General features: G+C 44.7%; 1 non-coding gene across 1 annotated transcript; it reads right to left on the bottom strand.

Moving 5' to 3' along the window:
- Window positions 1-598: 598 nt before the first annotated feature.
- Window positions 599-670, bottom strand: TRNAE-UUC (transfer RNA glutamic acid (anticodon UUC)). The gene has a single exon. It is a non-coding gene; the product is annotated as a tRNA-Glu (tRNA).
- Window positions 671-22,056: the final 21,386 nt, after the last annotated feature.

The following is a 22,056-nucleotide window of genomic DNA, read 5'->3' as shown; positions in this document are numbered from 1 at the left end:
ACAAAGAAGTATGAGAAAGAGGAGTCGCGGGAGAAAAGATGGAATATTCTATCAACTTCACTATTTTAGTTATTTTCATTTTATTTTAGTTTAGTGTTTGTTCTTTCTTCGACAGAATCCTGAAAAAAAGAGGGGAAACCCCTTCAGAATTAAATTATGATCTCTGTCCCTTCTTTCATTTCACATAAAATGGAGAGGTGAATTGATGTACTTATTGGATCCGTCGGGACTGACGGGGCTCGAACCCGCAACGTCCGCCTTGACAGGGCGGTGCTCTTGCCTATTGAACTACAATCCCAGGGAAATAAGAAGAGATCTAACAGAAAATTTGGCTTCTTTTTTATTCTCTCTTATCAGGGATTTCTTAAGAACAAGAGGGTTCTACCATTTGATAGTATATTGACGAATTTTTGGGCCGAGCTGGATTTGAACCAGCGTAGACATATTGTCAACGAATTTACAGTCCGTCCCCATTAACCACTCGGGCATCGACCTAACGCCTAATTAGACGTTCCATAATCAACTTCCTTTCGTCTACCAGGCGGACTTGACAAATACATTTCACTTTTGATAAAATCCTACTCCTATGGTCTTGGTATACCCCTAGAGGGACTTGAACCCTCGTTTTCTCCGTGAAAGAGAGAGGTCGTAACCACTGGACCATAGGGGCACCAATGGACCATAGGGGCCTATGGCCACCTTTAGGAAATCAAAAAGCACTACACAATACAAATACAATAGGGAATAAGGCCTAAGGCCACCTTAACTTAAATATAAATCAGCCGAGGGACACCTTTAGAAGATGAATAGGATATGAATCAAACCGAAAAACTCGTTAACTTTTCTGGGGGTTAATGGTAATCAAACTTTACCATTAAACTATACAATCTTTCAACTTTATTTCATTGGTTTTTCTCGTCTTTATCTCTCTCATTCAGAAAGAGTTTTGCATTGGATCCAAGATACGGTACCTCTGAATCAGCAGAGCAGGAGATGCAAAAAAAAATGATTTACCAAAGTCTGATTTGGGAATTTTATTGAGCCCTAAATCATATCAAAGTCATATCAAATTATATATATATATATATATATATATATATATATATATATATATATATATATATATATATATAATACTGTCAACTGTCAATTATTCGGGATTAATTGGAATTTATTGAAGGTGTAAGGGGTGAACTGTAATTGTTCAATAGTTGAACAAAAGAATCAATTCTAGAATCCTCCATGGTATGGACAGTTTTGGAGGGCTTCCTAGGGTTTCTGGAAGCCTCCTGATTGTATATAAGGAAATGATTTAAACTAGAATTAAATCTATTATTTAATCAATTCAAATCTTGCTTTGCCTGCAAGTTACCTAAATTATAAATAGGACCCATTGGCTTGCAAATTTGGTTCACCATATTACCTATAATCATAGGAACGAAATTTTCCTCATATCTCCTCTCTCCTCTTCATTCTAGGGTTTCAGATTTTGGGTGTGAACCATTAGAGGCATCATCCTTTTGATGCTAGCTTTCCAAGACCAAAAAACACAAAGGATTGAAGTGATTTGTTTACTACAACAAATCAAAGGTATGTAACCATAATCCTATGTATATTTCGATTATAATAGGTTTCCCTTAGGCTTCTTGATATTCATAGTTTATTGCTATCGATTAGAGAAAACATAGATCCTTTATAGGTTTCATGTGAACTTAAGGGTTAAGATTTTTTATACATATGTATTTTAATAACCTATAAAACCTATCAAATCCAAGATAACTCAATAAATTAGTATTAAACTACTCCCATTTCCATCTTCAGCATGGTAATGATCACTCAAGCAAGCGGTTTTCGGGACGGTTCCGAGCGAGACTGACATACGTGATTGGATTAAGACAGCGGTAGCAACAACAGTAAGGGATATGATCCCAAAATTTTCCGAAACTATTAAAACCGAACTAATCGCTTTGTTTGCAATATAGGCTCTAGCACCTACAACATTGAGGATAACCGATGGGCACCAGGGCAGAGTGGAGATTCCAAGAGCCAAGGGGCGATCCTTGTAGCTCACGACAGAAGAAGCCAAAGAGGAACTAGACATCATAGCCGGTACATTTTTAGTCAACTCTATAACTGCATCAGTACTATTCGATTATAAATCAGTTCATTAATTCGCATCGCTTAAGTTTAGCAAGAACCTTAATAACGATATAGGATATTTAGAACATCCTCTAAGAGTAGAAATAGCTAACGATCGAATAGTTAAAGCATCAAAGGTTTACCGTAGTTGCACTTTAAGAATCGACGACAATAGTTTCCCAATAAATCCCATCCTCATTCTTATGCGAGAGATGAACGTAATAGTAGGTATAGATTGGCTAAACCAGTTTGAGGCTCTGGTCGATAGTAGGCATAAGATAGTAAGATTTCGGAATCCAAGTGGGGGAGAACTTACTGTCCGGGGCAAAGTTTCCAAAAGTAGTTTAACATTTTGTTCTGCCACAATGGCCAAAAAGTACCTACAACATGGTTGTGAGGGATTCTTGACATATGTAATCGACAATCGATAGGAGAAGAAGGAAACTATTTCGGAAGTACTAGTAGTTTGTGAGTTCCCTAATGTTTTTGCTGGAGACTTACCTGGTGTGCTACCAGAGCGTCAAGTAGAATTTAGGATCGACTTAATTCCTGGTGCATCACCTGTAGCCAAGGCACCTTATCGTCTTGCACCCGCAAAGATGCAAGAGTTTTCCAACCAACTTCAAGAGTTGATGGACATGGGGTTCATTCAACCAAGTATTTCGCCTTGGGGAGCACCAAATTTGTTTGTTAAGAAGAAAGATGGGTCGCATAGAATGTGCATCGACTACATAGAACTTAACAAACTCACAGTGAATAATAGTTACCCACAACTGCGGAATGACGACTTATTTGATCGACTCCAAGGAGCATCGTGGTTTTCCAAGATTGATCTACAATAAGGATACCACCAGATGCGAGTAAGAGAGGAAGATATACCTAAGATGGCCTTCAGAAATCGATACAACCATTATGAATTTGTGGTGATGCCATTCGAGCTCACTGATGCATCCACCACATTCATGGACTTAATGAACTAAGTATGTAGGCCTATGATTGATCGATCGGTAATCGTGTTTATCGATGATATCTTAGTCTTTTCAAAGACTCAAGAGCATCATAAGGGGCATCTAAGAGAAGTACTTGAGGTTCTAAGAGGGGACAAGTTGTATGCGAAGTTATCCGAAATCCAGTTTTGGTTAAGGGAGGTCGAGTTCCTTGGGAATCTTATCAACCAAGATGGTATTTTAATAGACACAACGAAGATTGAGGCAATATTGCAATGGCCGTTCCCCACTACCCCCTCAGAAATTAGAAGCTTTCTAGGATTTACAGGGCATTATAGAAGATTTATTTGTGACTTTTCCAAGGTTACGGTACCATTGACCCGTTTAATGAAATAGGGATTTGCTTTTCGTTAGGGTCCTGAGCAACAATTAGTGTTTGAAACGTTGAGGCAAAAGCTATGCGAGGCTCGAGTATTAACCCTTCCAAAAGCTGTCGATGATATAGTAGTTTACTGCGATGCATCCATCCTAGGTTTCTGAGCCATCCTCATGCAGTGAGGTCGAGCAATCACATATGCCTGAAGACATTTGAAGCCTCACGCGGCTAATTACCCGACACATGATCTGGAGTTAGGAGCAGTGGTCTTTGTGTTGGAGCATGAAAATGCTCTACAATGTTGAGTGTTTATTAGGTTAGAATATTCCCATGTATGAAAAGTATATTCCCTCCACTAGTATATAAAGTGGAGGTGATGGTCATTTTATTATAAGAGTGCACTATGTAGACTTTGTAGATTAGAGAGAGTGTGATGGGATCTCTCCCACCATGGGAGAGTTATCTCTCCCAACCCATGAGTGTTCTTGTAATATTTTATCTCTCTATTTATCTACTACAGTTTTACTCACATATCTTGTTCATCATGTTCATACACGATTATCTTCTTGGTAATATATTCCGCACCGATCCAATCGATAAAATGAGACCCTACAAGTGGTATCAGAGCCTGAGTGGTTGTCCTTTGAATCCATAATATCAAATTATAGTTGGTTTTAAATTACCTAGGTATTTCAACCATTTCTGTGATAAGGATAAAAGTTCTTCTATATACCACTTTAGCTTGAAGATATCTTAACTTCAATGGTTGCTTCTAATCCTTATCAAATGATTTCAATGCAAATCGCAAATAGTGTGGGTGGCCCTACACGTGCCCCATTACTAGTTGTGGAAGAATATGATCACTGGAAAGTTAGAATGAAAAGATTTTTACTGGCCAAAGATAAAGGTGAAGAAATCTGGAGATCCGTCAAAGAAGGTCCTCATGTTACTGTGAGAATCGTTGTGAGAGATGCTGCTACTCAGCTTATGGGTCAAGATGATACTCGTCCAGCTCCTCTAACTGCAGATGATATTGAGAAGCTGCATGCTGATCAAGTTGCCTTCTTAGAAATGGTGTTTGGTGTTCCTCCCTCACTCTTCGAGCACATCAAGTTGTGCAAATCAGCCAAAGAGATTTGGGACACTCTTCAGGACCTGATTGAAGGTTCGGAAAATATGAAAGACAAGCGCCGCACCTCAGTTGTCAACGACTTCGATACCTTCACTACCACTCCTAGTGAATCAGTGGCCTCAGCCTCCAACCGTTACAGAATCGTGATCAACAACATGACTGCTCATGGGATTGTCCGAACTCCTTTGGAGTACAATCTCAAATTCATAAACAGTCTCGGAAAAGGGTGGGGAAATGTGAAATCTTGTCTTCAAAGCAATGGTTCCTTGAAAAAGTTAAAGCTCTATCAACTTTTTGATGAACTTCAAGGACATGAGTCTAATGTTGCTCAAACCATAAGGGAACTCTCCGGAGGTCCTCTTGCCCTTGTCAGTGCTTTTGAACCAACCATTCCGAACTTGTCTACTTCGGATCCTTTTAAACCCATTGTTCCATCTGTTCAATCATCCGCTCCCATCTTACCCGCACAAATCTATCCCATTGATGATTCCGAAGCCATGGACTCTGAACTCCGTTTCCAACAGGAGTTTGCTCTACTCTCAATGAAATACAAACGTCCTTTCAATCCCTCTTACAAACCATACCAAAACCGATTCCATGCTCCTCACCATAACAATCTTCAACCATACTCAGCTCCGGAATCTAAACCAACTTCGGAAAATCCTCCCGCATACAAACCGAACATCACTAAGCCAAACTCTACTCCGGAACCTTCTCAGTGTTCCAAATAAGATAAACCAAAAATTGTGTGTCACAAGTGTGGACATGCAAACCATTTTGCTAAAGATTGCCTGGCTGATGCTCCGCAGAAACCACAAATCAAGGATTCTGCCTACTACGTCCGAAGAGCCCAAGAGATGGCTGAAAGCGAAAAAGCCTTTGTAACAACAGTTTCGAGAGATGTTGAAGGATATTGGTAATCCGGGGATGATGATGACATGGTAACTGGAAGGAATATGTGTTTGATGGCAAGACAAACTGTTGAATGTGATGAAGGGTATTGGTCATCTGGGTCAGAAGATGAAGATGATGTTGCTGAACCTCACTATTGCTACATGGCAACCAACGATCCACCTGGTCGAAGCATCGTTTAGCAGGTAAAACCTATGATCTCCGATAATAAATTTGATTTGTCTCTCTGTGAACCTTATCTAACCCAGATTCAAACATATATGAGCACCATCTATAAAGCCTGTGAGTCTGTCATAGACGCGAGTGAGAAGAAGGAGTGTGAGTTAAATCGTCTTAGGTTACGTTTCGAAGATAAAAAATTGAAAATCGAGTCTTTAGAGCGTGAAGTTGTAATGTCAAACGATGAATGTATCATTTTAAAAGATAGATGTGAAATCACCTTTTCTGAACGAAATTTTTTGATTTCTGATAACAAATGTCTCAACGCTAAGATAGATGTTTTGCATAATTCAATAGACATGCTTGAAGCGGACATTCGGATGACTCATAATTTTCGTCATCCATGGTCTAAAGCACCTGGTCTCGGAAGCGAGTTTCTGAAACCAATTGCTAGTCCTTTGAAGGAATTGCAAAATTTGACATTCATGGGAGAGGTTCCGAACATCAAACATTCAGACACCCCTGTTTCTCCCTTGTCACCACTTCCTGAGACCACATACCATTTTGAGTCCCTAATTCCTGAGTTCAAACCAATTGTTGTCAAGTGTCCTGATTCCACGCCATTTCCACCTCTGATAAACCTGGACCTGAATCGGACCACGGAATTTCATCACAGTCTTTCAAATTGCGTAGATTATGTTCCTAGGAGTAATCATACGAACAATTGTGTGATTGAAGAAATCATTCCGGAGACAACTGAAACTGTTACCTCTGAGTTTGTATGGGCATCCTTAGATGATAAAGTTGAAAAATCAAGTTGTGTCTCCTCTGATTCTTGCGAATCGGATTCCTTAGTCGTCTCAAAAACTAAATTGGTTCCCATTAATCCTGAGTTTAGTAATCCATCCGTAGGGAAAAATTCAAAATCCTCGTCTCACCCTAAGATAAAACCAATGCTGAATAGGAAGGATATTATAGATCCCAAAGTAGAAGCTCGAAATGCACATAAAAAGGAAGTTAAGACTAGACAAAATTCTAGATTCATTGAAAACTCCAAACCAAGTGTATCCCGGAATTCTCATGCATCAACCCATAGTCAAAACTCCTTTGCTCCCACTAAGATCCTAAAAATACCTTCTGAATCTCTCAGTCGTGTAGAACCCAAGAAAGTAGTCAGTTCTACTCATCCTAAATCTCGTGTGAATGCCATGACTGTCTAAAACACTTCTCCTCGGACTGTTTCATCTGTTTTTATTGTTAAATCTGATGACACAATTTTTAAACCCAATCTTTCAAAAACCAATGCGTCATCAAGCAAATCCACAAATGCAAAGAAAACAAATTTCTCAAAATCTTCAAAGAAAAATCTTGTGTGGAATGTCAAATCTCTCATTGATGAAACAACATTCCGGAGGTTACAACTGTTTCCAACACTCCGGAAGTCAAAGGTCCGAAGAAGACTGTTCGGAAACCCCAAGTCATTGAATATGACTACTGGATAGATGAAAAGACATTAGCCTTCTGTCTGTTTCCAAAGAATTCAAATAATACCACCCAGAAACACAAAGTTGTTCCTAAGTCACAATAAAAGTCCAAAGCCCGTGCCTACGCCCCAAAGTCTAATTCGGAGCCTAAAAACTCCATTAATCATTAATTTTGCAGGCACTTTGTACTTCGGAGCAAGAAACAATATGGTATATTGATAGTGCTTGCTACACGCACATGACGGGGCAGAAAGATTTTCTGCGAGATCTAAAGCTTTCTCCAAACGCTGGTTACGTGACATATGGCAACAACTCCAACTCCCAAATTTGTGGTTATGGGATTCTCACCAATGGAAACTTCTCTATCTCAAATGTGGCTTATGTAGCTGATCTGAAACATAATTTGATAAGTGTTGCTCAGCTCACTTATTCAAATCGACGTTTGGAATTTTGCAAAAAATACAACTATGTAATGACTGAAGACCGGAAAGAGTGTTTAATCAAGTCACTTCGCAACAAGAACATGTACCCGCTCGACATCAACATGATTATTGGCAAACCGCAACTCTGCCTTCTCACCGAAGTTGTTCCTGACGTCAGTTGGTTATGGCACCGAAGGCTCGCTCATCTAAACTTTCGGTACATGAATGATCTCGTATCCGGCGAAATGGTGAGAGGTTTACCTCTTCTCAAATTCGAAAATGATCATTTGTGTGCTTCTTGTGAGTGTGGTAAGCAATCGAAAAAGGGTCATCCTGTTATTATCGAAAAATCCATTTCGGAACCATTGGAGCTTCTTCAAATTGATCTTTGTGGACCATCCACTGTATAAAGTCTTCATCATAAGAAATACATTCTTGTGATTGTTGATGATTTTACAAGGTTCACTTGGGCCTTCTTCCTAAGGCTGAAATCCGAAACAGCCTCAGAGCACATAAATTTTGTCAAAGGAATAGATGTTCTTATCAAACTCCCAGTTAGGAGAATCCGAAGTGACAATGGATCGGAATTCACTAATTCCACCATTGATAAATTTTTCACTGAAAAAGGAATCGACCACAACTTCTCAACTGCTTATACTCCACAACAAAACGGTATAGTCGAAAGACGCAATAGAACTCTCGTTGAAGCTACTCGATCCATGCTGAACTTCGCAAATCTACCACTCGATCTTTGGGCTGAAGTCGTATCTACTGCCTGTTTCACTCGAAATCGGAGTATCATCAATCGGCGCCTCAACATGACACCGTACGAAGCAATGAATGGTCGGAAGCCAACAATCTCATTTTTACATGTTTTTGGATGCAGGTGCTTCATCAAGAACAACCGTGATCAGCTTACCAAGTTACAACCTAAAGCTGATGAAGCCATCTTCCTTGGGTACTCCTCAAAATCAAAGGCTTACAGAGTTCTTAACCGGAGAACTCGTATTGGAAGAAAGCTTTGACGTTACTTTTGATGACAATTTCGTTCGAAATTCTGGCCCAACCCATATTACAACTCACATTTTGGAGTCTGATGCTCCTCCGCCAGGATGTCCGAACCCCCAAACAATTCTTGAAGTTGACTTTGAAGCTCTCTTTGGTCCTTCCGAAACCGCCCTTGATTCGGAATCTCAAACAAGGCCAACTCTCAATCCAATCTCTCCTCCGGAAGCCCCTGTCTCGCAAAACGTCTCTGGTCCGATCACAAGCCTGCCTCCATTTGATTCCAAACCATTTCAACCTTCTAAGGTTGAGGGGGGGAATGCTCATCCATCTCTTGAATCAAATGTGGATGGCTTCCAAGATGCAGCTGCTGATTTCGATGACTCCAATCCTCTCAACATTGATGAAAATGAAAATGTCTTTGAGTTCCCTTCTAATGATGATGTCAATCTCTCTGGTTCGGAAGTTCAGGGGGAGCATCATCCTCACATTCAAATCATTCATGAGGAGCAAATCAATTCCACTGTTGATATCGGATCGACGGCTGCACAAGAACTCCCATGGTTACATATCTGGACAAAGGATCATCCTCCGAACCAAGTAATCGGAAACCCCAATGCTGGTGTACAGACTCGTTCTGCTACAAATATCCAAAATGAATGTCATTTCTTAGCATTCATATCCATGGTTGAACCCAAATCCATCAAGGAAGCATTAGAGCATGCTGACTGGATTACATCCATGCAAGAAGAACTGGCAGAATTTGAGCGAAATGATGTTTGGACTCTCGTGCCTCCTCCTCAGAATCATCCCATTATCGGTACAAGATGGGTATTTTGCAACAAGCTAGACGACGCAGGAGTTATTATTCGAAATAAATCAAGATTGGTGGCAAAAGGATTTACACAGATTGAAGGGCTCGACTACGATGAGACCTTTTCTCCTGTTGCACGTCTTGAAGCAATCAGAATCTTTCTTGCTTATGCTGCTCACAAAGGCTTCAAATTTTACCAAATGGATGTTAAGAGTGCCTTTCTTAATGGTGAACTCGACACTGAAGTATACCTTCAACAACCCCTCGGTTTTGTTAATCTCTCCTTTCCAAACTACTGTTACAAACTCCAGAAGGCAGTCTACGGACTCAAGCAGGCTCCTCGGGGATGGTACGAAACTCTCACTGATTTTCTCAAGCGCTCCGGTTTCCAAAGAGGAATTCTAGATCCCACTCTGTTCCGAAGATCAAATGGAAAGCATCTCATGTTGGTTCAAATTTATGTGGATGACATCATTTTTGGATCTACGGATTCATCTATGGTTGCTGACTTTGCTAAACTAATGATCAATCGATTCCAAATGAGCATGAATCGGGAGTTAAGCTTCTTTCTTGGCCTCCAAGTCAAACAGACTAACAGAGGAATCTTCATTCACCAAGAGAAGTACATTTCAGAACTCCTCAAGAAATACTCAATGGACACCTGTGCCTCAGCCAAGGTACCAATGGGATTCGGACACAAGATCTTTTCCGACCCTTCAGGTGTTTCAGTTGATGAAAAGAAGTACCGCGGAATGATTGGATCCTTGCTCTATCTCACAGCAAGTCGTCCGGATATCATGTTTTCCACATGTTTGTGTGCCAGATTTCAAGTCAACCCAAAGATGTCTCATCTCTTGACTGTGAAACAAATCTTCCGATACCTCAAAGGTACAAAGAGTCTCAGAATTTGGTACCCATCAAACGAGAGCTTTCTACTTCAATCCTATTCAGATTCAAACTATGGTGGTCTTCAACTTGATAGAAAAAGGACTTCAGGTGGCTGTCAATTCTTAGGTGGTCGTTTGGTCAGTTGGTCGTCCAAGAAACAGAACTGCATTGCACTCTCTACAGCCGAAGCCGAATACATCGCTACTACCAGCTGTACATCTCACGTTTTGTGGATGAAATCTCAACTCTTAGATTATGGTTACCGCTTTCCACGCATTCCTATCTATTGTGATTCTCAAAGTTCCATTGCGATTTCCCACAACTCAATTCAGCACTCAATGACTAAGAACATTGATATAAGGTACCATTTCATAAAATATCATGTTCTAAATGGTAACATTGAACACATTTTTGTTCCATCTGACTATGAGATTGCTGATGTCTTTACTAAGGCATTATGTAACATCTCAATTTTCAAGCCTAAAAATTTCATTTTTTTATAAATTACTTTAATTAAAACATTCGGAAGAAAAACATTGTCAAATCATAACATCTCATAAAACTATGTATAATGTCTGAAAATCCAAATCATAAATAGTGATAATGTCAGAGCACAATCCCAAGGAAACTCATGATGCGGAATCTGGGGTGTGTGTATGATGTGCAGCTACCGCGCCGGCTCCTTCCCCTTCGATGAAGAGGTACCTGAAACAAAACTGAAAACTGTAAGCACGAAGCTTAGTGAGTTCCCCCATCGTACCACATACCATACTATCACATAACATACATTCTTCCGGGCAATTCTGGGGTGCCCGACCTACCCGATACGGCCATTCTGGGGTGCCGACCTACCTGTGTCAAGTCATTCTGGGGTGCTGACCTACCCATGTCAAGCCATTCTGGGGTGCTGACCTACCCATCGGTCCTAACAACCAACCCTCAGGGACTATTCCACCCCCTACTGCTACTATCACATATATCACAACATAAACATACTATCAGACATATCTGGGGTGTCCGAACTGCCCTTCGGTCCTAACAACCGAACTTGGGGACTATTCCCCTCCTATTACCACTATTACATATAACATATCATGCCAGCATATAAACATATCATCACATACTGTCAGACATATCTGGGGTGTCTGACCTACCCTTCGGTCCTAACAACCGAACTCTACTACTATCACATATAACATATCATGTCAGCATATAACATATCAGGTAGTAGCAAACCTAGATGATATCACAAAGACAATCATCTAACATACAACTCCTACTGGTGGGCCGACATTGTGGCCGTAGACCCACCGCTACTGGAAGGTAACTCACCTCAAACGAGTAGCTGCTGAATATCTGTGCGGGTAATCTCTGACTGCTGCTGCTCCGGAAGTCCTCCAGCTATAATCCCCACAAAACACTTAATCAGAATCCTGATATCTACCCTTAGGGTAAAATGACTATTTTAACCCAGACCAAGTCCAAGTCAAAGTCAAAGTCAAGGTCAAGGTCAAAGTCAACTTCCAGTTGACCCGACTCGCCGAGTTGGGTCGTCAACTCATCGAGTCCCTACCCCCTCAGCTGTCCTCTTCCACGTCCCTACTCGTCGAGTTTAGCGATGACTCGACGAGTTCTCCTTCTAACACAACCTCAGATGAACCTTCATCCTACTCGCCGAGCGGTATGAACACTCGTCGAGTCCGTCTTCATCCTAAGAACACGTCCTGTCCTCGACTCGCCGAGTTGTATGAACAACTCGTCGAGTTCATCTTCAAGGGTTTGGAGATTGCCTTGGACTCGCCGAGTCTATTCTAGCACTCGTCGAGTCCCATGAACTCCAGGTCTAAAATGAAGTCCAATGCGTTGGGTCACTCTTTCTGTCCTACTACCACCCTACTAACACCCAACTGAGTCCTTTTGACCCTCAACAGATATGGGACTCAAAGCCTTGGACTCGTCGAGTCCCAAGAACGGACTCGCCGAGTTGGTCACATCCACACGCTAAATCCTCGATTTCTGATGTACAACTCTTGACCAAAAGATAGATCTAGGCTCCTACAATCGTCCTAGCACGTAAAGTTACAAACTTTACGTGCATGCATGGGACTTTGAGTCCAAAAGGTCCTAAAACAAGCTCTTGGGTTGCATGGAGTCTTCCTTGGGTGGAAAAACACCCACTTTCTGCCTTGTGACCCCTCAAAGAACCTAGATCCGAAGCCTTGTCCCCAACCATGCTTGCATTCATGGTTGGCTACCTAAAATGGCTTATAAAAGCCCTAAATCTCCACAAAATGGGATCTAGCAAATGAACAAGCAAGTTAGCAACTTTATACCTTCTGAGGACTGAAAATGAAGCACAAACTCGAACCCCTCTGGTCTCCTCTTGTTTCCTCAAGCCTTTCTCCTTCCTTCTTAAGACTATCAACACCAAAATCCACCAAAATGGCTTAGATTGCTTCAACAACGGCTAGGGTTTTCTATAGAGGGTTTCTGGGAGCATAAAGGGACAATGGAGGCTGTATAAGGTTGTTTGAATAGGGTGCAAACCCTCAGATTAGGGTTTTGTCCAGACAGAGCCTACTCGTCGAGTCCGGGACCGGACTCGACGAGTCCATCACTTAAATTCCGCGTCTCATCCCGCTTCTACTCGGCGAGTTGGGCCTTCATCTCCCCGAGTCCCAGGCCAAAAATGCAACATTACTTAAATAAAATACATACCAGGAAACAGGTGCTACAAATCTCCCCCACTTATTTTAGACTTCGTCCTCGAAGTCTGCTGCTCGATCCTGGAATAGCTCTGGGTAATGCTCCATCATCTCATCCACTGGCTCCCAGGTCCATTCCGAGCCCTTCCGGTGCTGCCATTGCACCTTCACGAGCTCCACCCTCTTGTTCCTCAGATCCTTCGACTTCCGGTCGAGAATCGCTACAGGCCGCTCAATGTAATTCAAGCTGTCATCGACCTGAATATCCTCTAATGGTACCACTGCCGAGTCGTTCACCAGGCATTTCCGTAGCTGGGAGACGTGGAAGGTGCTATGAATCTGACTGAGTTCGGCTGGCAGGTCCAGCCGATACGCCACCTTGCCCACCCGGGCTATGACCCTGAAAGGTCCAATATACATGGGGCCAACTTGCCCCCCTTCCTGAATCGGATGACGCCCTTCCATGGCGACACCTTCAGGAAAACCATATCCCCGACCTGAAACTCCAGGTCTGATCAACGCTTATCGGCATAACTTTTCTGCCGACTCTATGTAGTCTGAAGTCTGCTCCTGACCTGCTGAATCCTCTCCGTCGTCTTGAGCACCACTTCGGTGCTCCCCATGACCCTCTGGCCAACCTCGCCCCAGCATATCGGGGTCCTACACTTCCTCCCGTATAACATCTCAAAGGGAGGACGGTCAATACTCGCGTGGTAGCTGTTGTTGTAGGAGAACTCAGCCAACGGAAGGTAAGTATCCCAACTACCACCAAAATCTAACACACACGCCCGCAACATATCTTCTAGAGTCTGGATGGTCCGCTCGCTCTGGCCATCCGTCTGCGGGTGAAAGGCGGTGCTGAAATGCAGACGAGTACCCAACTCGTCGTGGAATTTCTTCCAAAACCTGGAAGTGAACCGAACATCCCTGTCAGAAATCACGGAGACCGGCACCCCGTGACGAGCCACCACCTCTCGAATATAAATATCGGCCAGCTTTTCGGCCGATATGCTCTCCTGGATCGGTATAAAATGGGCACTCTTGGTCAACCGATCCACGATGACCCATATGGAATCCACTCCCCGCGCGGTCCTGGGAAGCTTGGTGATGAAATCCATAGTAATATCTTCCCACTTCCACAGGGGAATATCCAACGGCTGCATCTTGCCGTGTGGCCTCTGGTGCTCGGCCTTGACCTTCCTGCAGGTCAAGCACCGCTCCACATACCATGCTACATCCCGCTTCATGCAGGGCCACCAATAATCAAGACGAAGATCCCCATACATCTTCGTCGCCCCGGGATGAATGGAGAATCGGGATTTATGCGCCTCCTCCATCAAAACCTGGCGCACGCCTTCGAGGTATGGAACCCACACCCTGCGGTGTAATGTCAATAATCCCCTGCTGCCATAGTCGAAGGAGGAAACCTGACCCACTATACGCTCACTCTTCCGATGTTCCTCCTTCATAGCCTCCTGTTGAGCCTCTCAGATCTGCTCCAATAACGGGGTCACTACTGTCATCCGCATGCAGATATCTCTGATCGGTGCCGCCTTGCGGCTAAGCGCATCGGCCACCACGTTGGCCTTCCTCGGGTGGTAAAGGATCTCACAATCATAATCCTTTACCACATCAAGCCACCGACACTGCCTCATATTTAGATTTGGCTGGTCCATGAGATACCTCAGGCTCTTATGGTCCGTGTAAATGGTACAACGGACCCCATAGAGGTAATGACGCCAAATCTTGAGGGCAAAAACAACAGCCCCCAGCTCCAAATCATGCGTCGGGTAGTTCGCCTCGTGAGGCTTCAGCTGCCTCGAAACGTAGGCGATGACATGCACTCTCTACATCAATACCGCGCCCAACCCTGATATAGACGCGTTGCAGTACACAACAAAATCCTCTACGCCCTCTGGCAGGGCAAAAATCGGCGCCTCGCATAACCTTTGCCTCAGTGTCTCAAACGCTGCCTGCTGCTCAGGCCCCCAACGAAAGACTACAGCCTTCTTCGTCAGCCGCATCAAGGGTACGGCTATCTTGGAGAAATCTTGTATGAGTCTCCGATAGTAGCCGGCTAAACCCAGGAAACTCCGAATCTCAGATGGAGACTTCGGAACCTCCCATCTCATCACGGCCTCCACCTTGGCCGGGTCGACCAGAATACCGTTCTGGTTGACAAGGTGCCCAATAAAATGCACCTCGCGCAACCAGAACTCACACCTGGAGAACTTAGCGTACAAGCTCTCTCTCCTCAGAGTATCCAAAACCTCTCGCAGATGCTCCTCATGCTGCTCCTGCGTCTTGGAATAGACCAAGATGTCGTCAATAAATACTATCACGGACCGATCCAGCATCGGTCTACATACGCGGTTCATGAGATCCATGAACGCGGCAGGAGCATTGGGGAGCCCGAAGGGCATCACCACGAACTCGTAATGACCATAGCAAGTCTGAAACGCTGTCTTATGCACATCCTCCTCTCTGACCCTCATCTGATGGTAACCTGAGCGCAAATCAATCTTGGAAAACCAAGATGCTCCCTGCAGCTGGTCAAAGAGGTCGTCAATCCTCGGGAGTGGGTAACGGTTCTTCACCGTCACCTTATTCAGCTCCCGGTAGTCTATGCACATACGGTGCGACCCATCCTTCTTCTTGACAAACAGGATCGGGGCTCCCCAAGGTGAACTACTCAGCCTGATAAATCCCTTGTCTAGCAGCTCCTGCAGCTGCGTAGACAACTCCTGCATCTCGGGAGGAGCCAACCGGTACGACGCCTTGGCAATCGGGGCTGCACCAGGAACCAAATCGATCCTGAACTCCACCTGACGCTCCGGGGGAATCCCAGGAAGCTCTTCCGGGAACACATCTGCGTAGTCTCGCACCACCGGAACATCGCTCACTGACGTCTTACCCGCCTCTCGGGTGTCCATTACATAGGTGATATATCCTGCTCAACCCTGCTGAAGGTAACGCCTAGCCCTAGTCGCCGAACATAAAGCTGGTCCTCGTTGTGGCCTCTCGCCCTGAATCACCATCTCTCCCCCACTTGGGGTCCTGATCCGCACCAACTGCTGCGCGCAGTCGATCACCGCCCCATTGGGGCTTAGCCAATCCATGCCTATAATCACCTTGTTCCCTCTCAACGGAATAGGAACCAGGTCTACCAGGTAACGCTCCTCGAACAATCTCAAAACGCAATCTCGGAAGACCTCAGATACTCGCACTAACCGGTCGTCCGCAATCTCGACCTCTAGAGGGCAATCCAACATGCCCAAAGACTCAGGGAGCTTCTTGCTAAGCGCAAGAGAGACAAATGATCGGGTAGCACCCGAATCAAACAATACCTGAACTGGAATACCGTTCACATGGAACGATCCTAAACAGAGCACACACATAACATATCAAAATCACAGCAGCATATCATAAAAGCATAACCAAGAAGTCATACCCGTCACCACATCGGGTGTAGCGCGTGCCTCCTCGGTAGTCAACTGGAAGGCCCGACTCCTCACCACTGGAGCCTCTGACTTGCCCTGCCGGCCATCAGTAATCCGCAGGGTCGCTGGAGCTGGCGCCTTCACTGGCGCTGCTGCTGCTGTCAACTGGGGGCAGCTGGCCATGTTGTGGCCCCTCTGGTTGCAGTGGAAACACAGCAACTCAGATGTCTGAATAACCGGTGTAGGGGCGGTACAATCCCTACTGAAGTGCCCCGTCTTGCCGCACTTGTAGCAGCCCGACGATCCCAATCTACATGCCCCCTCATGTGGCCTGCCGTATTTCCTGCAGCGGCCTGGTCCTGACTGGCCTTTCGGCCTACCATCTGATCCCTTGGGCTTCTTCCCCGAAGCCCCAATCGTCTGCCCCTCCTCTACCTTCCTCTTCCGGACATGCTCTAGATCGATCTCCCTCTCCCTTGCCCTGGCAATCATGGACTCCAGGGTAGGGCAAGCTGAAAAACTAACATGCTCCCGAATGTCGGCTCGCAGCATGTCATGATAGCGGGTCCTCCTCATGTCCTCATCTCCCGCATACTGGGGCACTAGCAATGCCCTCTCCCGGAACTTGGCGGTGATCTCCGCCACAGTCTCCGTAGTCTGTCTCATATCTAAGAACTCCCTCGCCAACTGCTGGAGCTCCACTGCAGGTGCAAACTCCGCTCTGAACCGAGTCACAAAGTCCGGCCACGTCATAGCCTCAACCACCGGGGCTCCCAGAGAGTCACCAACCGACTCCCACCAATCCCTGGCCCTGTCTCTCAAGCATCCTGCTGCATATCTCACCTTCGACCCCTCAAGGCAGAAGTTGGTCAACTGTACAGACTCAATGTCTCCAATCCATCGCCTGGCCGCAATGGGGTCCTTTGCCCCATGGAAATCCAGCGCACCACTGCCCCTGAAGTCCTTAAAGGACAGTGTGCGTGATCCTAACTGGCTGTTCGCCATGTCGCTCCTGAACGCCCGGAGGCGCTCCTCCATCAGCTCAACAATCCCTTCCTTGATCGACCCAAAGATGACCGGGGTCGCATCAAGGATGCCTTTAGTGATCTCGGACGCGATGAACTCGCGTAGCCTCTCATCCACTGGTTCGGAACCTGAACCCGAACCCGATCCCTCTCCTGAGCTGCCAACTGCTGGCCTCGGACGTAGTACCACCATTCTGCAACACATAATGACAACCGTCAGTGATACTGATACATCTAGAGGGATCACACCCGTCACAAGTTCCCTGGTCTTGCCTCAGCCTTCCTCGATTCAAGTACGGATCCTCTGCTTTCAGTAGTACGGGCCCATACTACCTTCCACATCTATCCGTACTTTCCTCAAAAACCGCCTCGACTCCACCAAGTCCCTTCTACTACTACTGCTGATCTCATGCTAATCTCATCCTAGGCTTACCCTAGGTAATCACCAACCCACTCTCCGCCATCAGCTGCATAAGAAGTCCCTACTTTCTTCCCCTAACTAGCTCGCGAATATTATTATATATTACTCAGACTAGATAATTCTTCGAATGAGAGATCCTACCCTACAATGGTTGGACTCAAACAAGAGCTGCGAAATAGGGCTAGACCCAACCTTCTGAAATTATTTAGTCCTTGCAATATGTAACTTAACATATTCGTTTACTAGTTAGTGAAAGACAACTAGAACTCCTAAAAGCACAAGGCAAGCATCATTCGGGCATTGAGTACACATAATCAAGCATATACTATCCTGGCTATCATACTGACTAATCTGTACTAGCATGCAGTTCTCAATAAGCTGGTACTCATACAATAGGCACATAAGGCATCCTTCCTAGATCCTTAGTCCTAATCTAGCATGCTGTTCTACTGAAACTGAAACTGATAATCATAACATAAACTTGTATGGGTACTTTAGGGAATACTTACTTGAGCTCGGCCGGTCGCGCACATCACACACTTCGTTCTTTCTCGAAACTCTTTTAATCTTAGCTTTTTGAAAACCATTTGTAAAAATCTTTTAAATCCCTCGATTTGAGTTCAGACACCCCCGAAGGTGTGTCCGAATCCCTCAAACCAGGGCTCTGATACCAACTTGTAACATCTCAATTTTCACGCCCAAAAATTTCATTTTTTTATAAATTACTTTAATTAAAACATTCGGAAGAAAAACATTGTCAAATCATAACATCTCATAAAACTATGTATAATGTCTGAAAATCCAAATCATAAATAGTGATAATGTCAGAGCACAATCCCAAGGAAACTCATGATGCGGAATCTGGGGTGTGTGTATGATGTACAGCTACCGCGCCGGCTCCTTCCCCTTCGATGAAGAGGTACCTGAAATAAAACTGAAAACTGTAAGCACGAAGCTTAGTGAATTCCCCCATCGTACCACATACCATACTATCACATAACATACATTCTGCCGGGCAATTCTGGGGTGCCCGACCTACCCGATACGGCCATTCTGGGGTGTCGACCTACCTGTGTCAAACCATTCTGGGGTGCTGACCTACCCATGTCAAGCCATTCTGGGGTGCTGACCTACCCATCGGTCCTAACAACCAACCCTCGGGGACTATTCCACCCCCTACTGCTACTATCACATATATCACAACATAAGCATACTATCAGACATATCTGGGGTGTCCGAACTGCCCTTCGGTCCTAACAACCGAACTTGGGGACTATTCCCCTCCTACTACCACTATTACATATAACATATCATGCCAGCATATAAACATATCATCACATACTGTCAGACATATCTGGGGTGTCTGACCTACCCTTCGGTCCTAATAACCGAACTCTACTACTATCACATATAACATATCATGCCAGCATATAACATATCAGGTAGTAGCAAACCTAGATGATATCACAAAGACAATCATCTAACATACAACTTCTACTGGTGGGCCGGCATTGTGGCCGTAGACCCACCGCTACTGGAAGGTAACTCACCTCAAACGAGTAGCTGCTGAATATCTGTGCGGGGAATCTCTTACTGCTGCTGCTCCGGAAGTCCTCCAGCTATAATCCCCACAAAACACTTAATCAGAATCCCGATATCTACCCTTAGGGTAAAATGACTATTTTACCCCAGACCAAGTCCAAGTCAAAGTCAAAGTACAGGTCAAGGTCAAAGTCAACTTCCAGTTGACCCGACTCGCCGAGTTGGGTCGTCAACTCGTCGAGTCCCTACCCCCTCAGTTGTCCTCTTCCACGTCCCTACTCGTCGAGTTTAGCGATGACTCGACGAGTTCTCCTTCTAACACAACCTCAGATGAACCTTCATCTGACTCGCCGAGCGGTATGAACACTCGTCGAGTCCGTCTTCATCCTAAGAACACGTCCTGTCCTCGACTCGCCGAGTTGTATGAACAACTCGTCGAGTTCATCTTCAAGGGTTGGGAGATTGCCTTGGACTCGCCGAGTCTGTTCTAGCACTCGTCGAGTCCCATGAACTCCAGGTCTAAAATGAAGTCCAATGCGTTGGGTCACTCTTTCTGTCCTGCTACCACCCTACTAACACCCAACTGAGTCCTTTTGACCCTCAACAGATATGGGACTCAAAGCCTTGGACTTGTCGAGTCCCAAGAACGGACCCGCCGAGTTGGTCACGTCCACACCCTAAATCCTCGATTTCTGATGTACAAGTCTTGACCAAAAGATAGATCTAGGCTCCTACAATCGTCCTAGCACGTAAAGTTACAAACTTTACGTGCATGCATGGGACTTTGAGTCCAAAAGGTCCTAAAACAAGCTCTTGGGTTGCATGGAGTCTTCCTTGGGTGGAAAAGCACCCACTTTCTGCCTTGTGACCCCTCAAAGAACCTAGATCCGAAGCCTTGTCCCCAACCATGCTTGTATTCATGGTTGGCTACCTAAAATGGCTTATAAAAGCCCTAAATCTCCACAAAATGGGATCTAGCAAATGAACAAGCAAGTTAGCAACTTTATACCTTCTGAGGACTGAAAATGAAGCACAAACTCGAACCCCTCTGGTCTCCTCTTGTTTCCTCAAGCCTTTCTCCTTCCTTCTTAAGACTATCAACACCAAAATCCACCAAAATGGCTTAGATTGCTTCAACAACGGCTAGGGTTTTCTATCGAGGGTTTCTGGGAGCATAAAGGGACAATGGAGGCTGTATAAGGTTGTTTAAATAGGGTGCAAACCCTCAGATTAGGGTTTTGTCCAGACAGAGCCTACTCGTCGAGTCCGGGACTCGACTCGACGAGTCCATCACTTAAATCCCGCGTCTCATCCCGCTTCTACTCGGCGAGTTGGGCCTTCAACTCGCCGAGTCCCAGGCCAAAAATGCAACATTACTTAAATAAAATACATACTAGGAAACAGGTGCTACACATTAGACGAAACCAAAATACATACAACTCAGATTTGGGTTTTGCACACCCCCATAAAGCAACCATCGAATCGCCGTTTAGGGTTTTCCATTTCAAGCTAGAAACAACCTACCCTTTCCCTTCCCAGGTCAACTCAACCCCGAAAAGCAGTTACTTATTTAATGCAACCCGTTTCGAATTCGGATCCTCATCATTACCCCCACTGACCCGACCCACTTCCTTTACCTATAAATACCCATCGATTACCCCTTTTACCTCTTTACGCGCCCAATACTTCCAAAACTCTTAAATGCTCTCTATGTTCTTCGTGTTCATCAAGCTCTCATCACCTTGCAACAATGGCTTCCCACTCTTCACCACCGAAAACTGCTCCAACCGCCTCAACTCCCAAGAAGTCCATTGCAAAGAAGAAACGTTCAAAAGGTTCTTCATCATGAACATCCCCTGAACCGTTTCTAAGGGACACGACGCAACTGTTTTCCCTAAATCCTGAAGATTATGATGAATTTGTTTGTGTTATGATCGAGTTTATCGAGAATCATCCAATCTCTGTTCCTCTAACTAAAGTTCCCGAACCAGCTCTTCCACTTCATCATCTCCACAGAGCATTTACAAGCATCAAACTTGATGAAGGTGTGTTGCAGAAGAAGATCATAGGTGACAGGATTGTGCCTATCTTCAAGTCCACTGTTCTCAAAGCAATCGGTGTGAAAGAAAACCCCAAGGGTTTCAGAGTTCAAGAGCCTACCACTGAAGAGTTTCAGACATTCCTGAATCACATTGGCTAGAATCAAGACTACAGGGCTAAAGACTTCAAGAAATCAACCGTCTCTAGCCTATGGACAATGCTAATGTACTTCATCATTCGAGGGCTATCCGGAAAGCACGGCGGTACGGACACTCTCAGCAAGGACTGGCTACATGTGGTTTATAGCATCTTTTCCGGACGCACAAATGCAGTCGATCTTCCGGAGGTTCTATGCAAGACTTCTGCAAGTTTGCCATCAAGATGAAGGATAACGAAATTTCAAGCCCTAGGTTCTGGGCACTGACGATTCAATAACTCTTCAAAGAACTTTCCGAACCACTTCCTGTTTCCATGATTCCTCCGAAGGTATGTGTCTCCTTGAAAGTTGTCAAAGCTTATAGAATTCAGGACCAATCCTCTTTTGGTCCGGTTAGACGACTTCCGGACCATATGTTGGCCTCAATACCTTCCAAATCAATTTATTT

Source organism: Lactuca virosa, chromosome 3 (genome assembly GCF_052849685.1).
Source record: "Lactuca virosa cultivar CGN04683 chromosome 3, Lactuca_virosa_CGN04683_v6, whole genome shotgun sequence".
NCBI lineage: Eukaryota > Viridiplantae > Streptophyta > Magnoliopsida > Asterales > Asteraceae > Lactuca > Lactuca virosa.
Note: the sequence above shows the minus strand (reverse complement) of the source record. Positions and strands in the feature narration are given on the sequence as shown.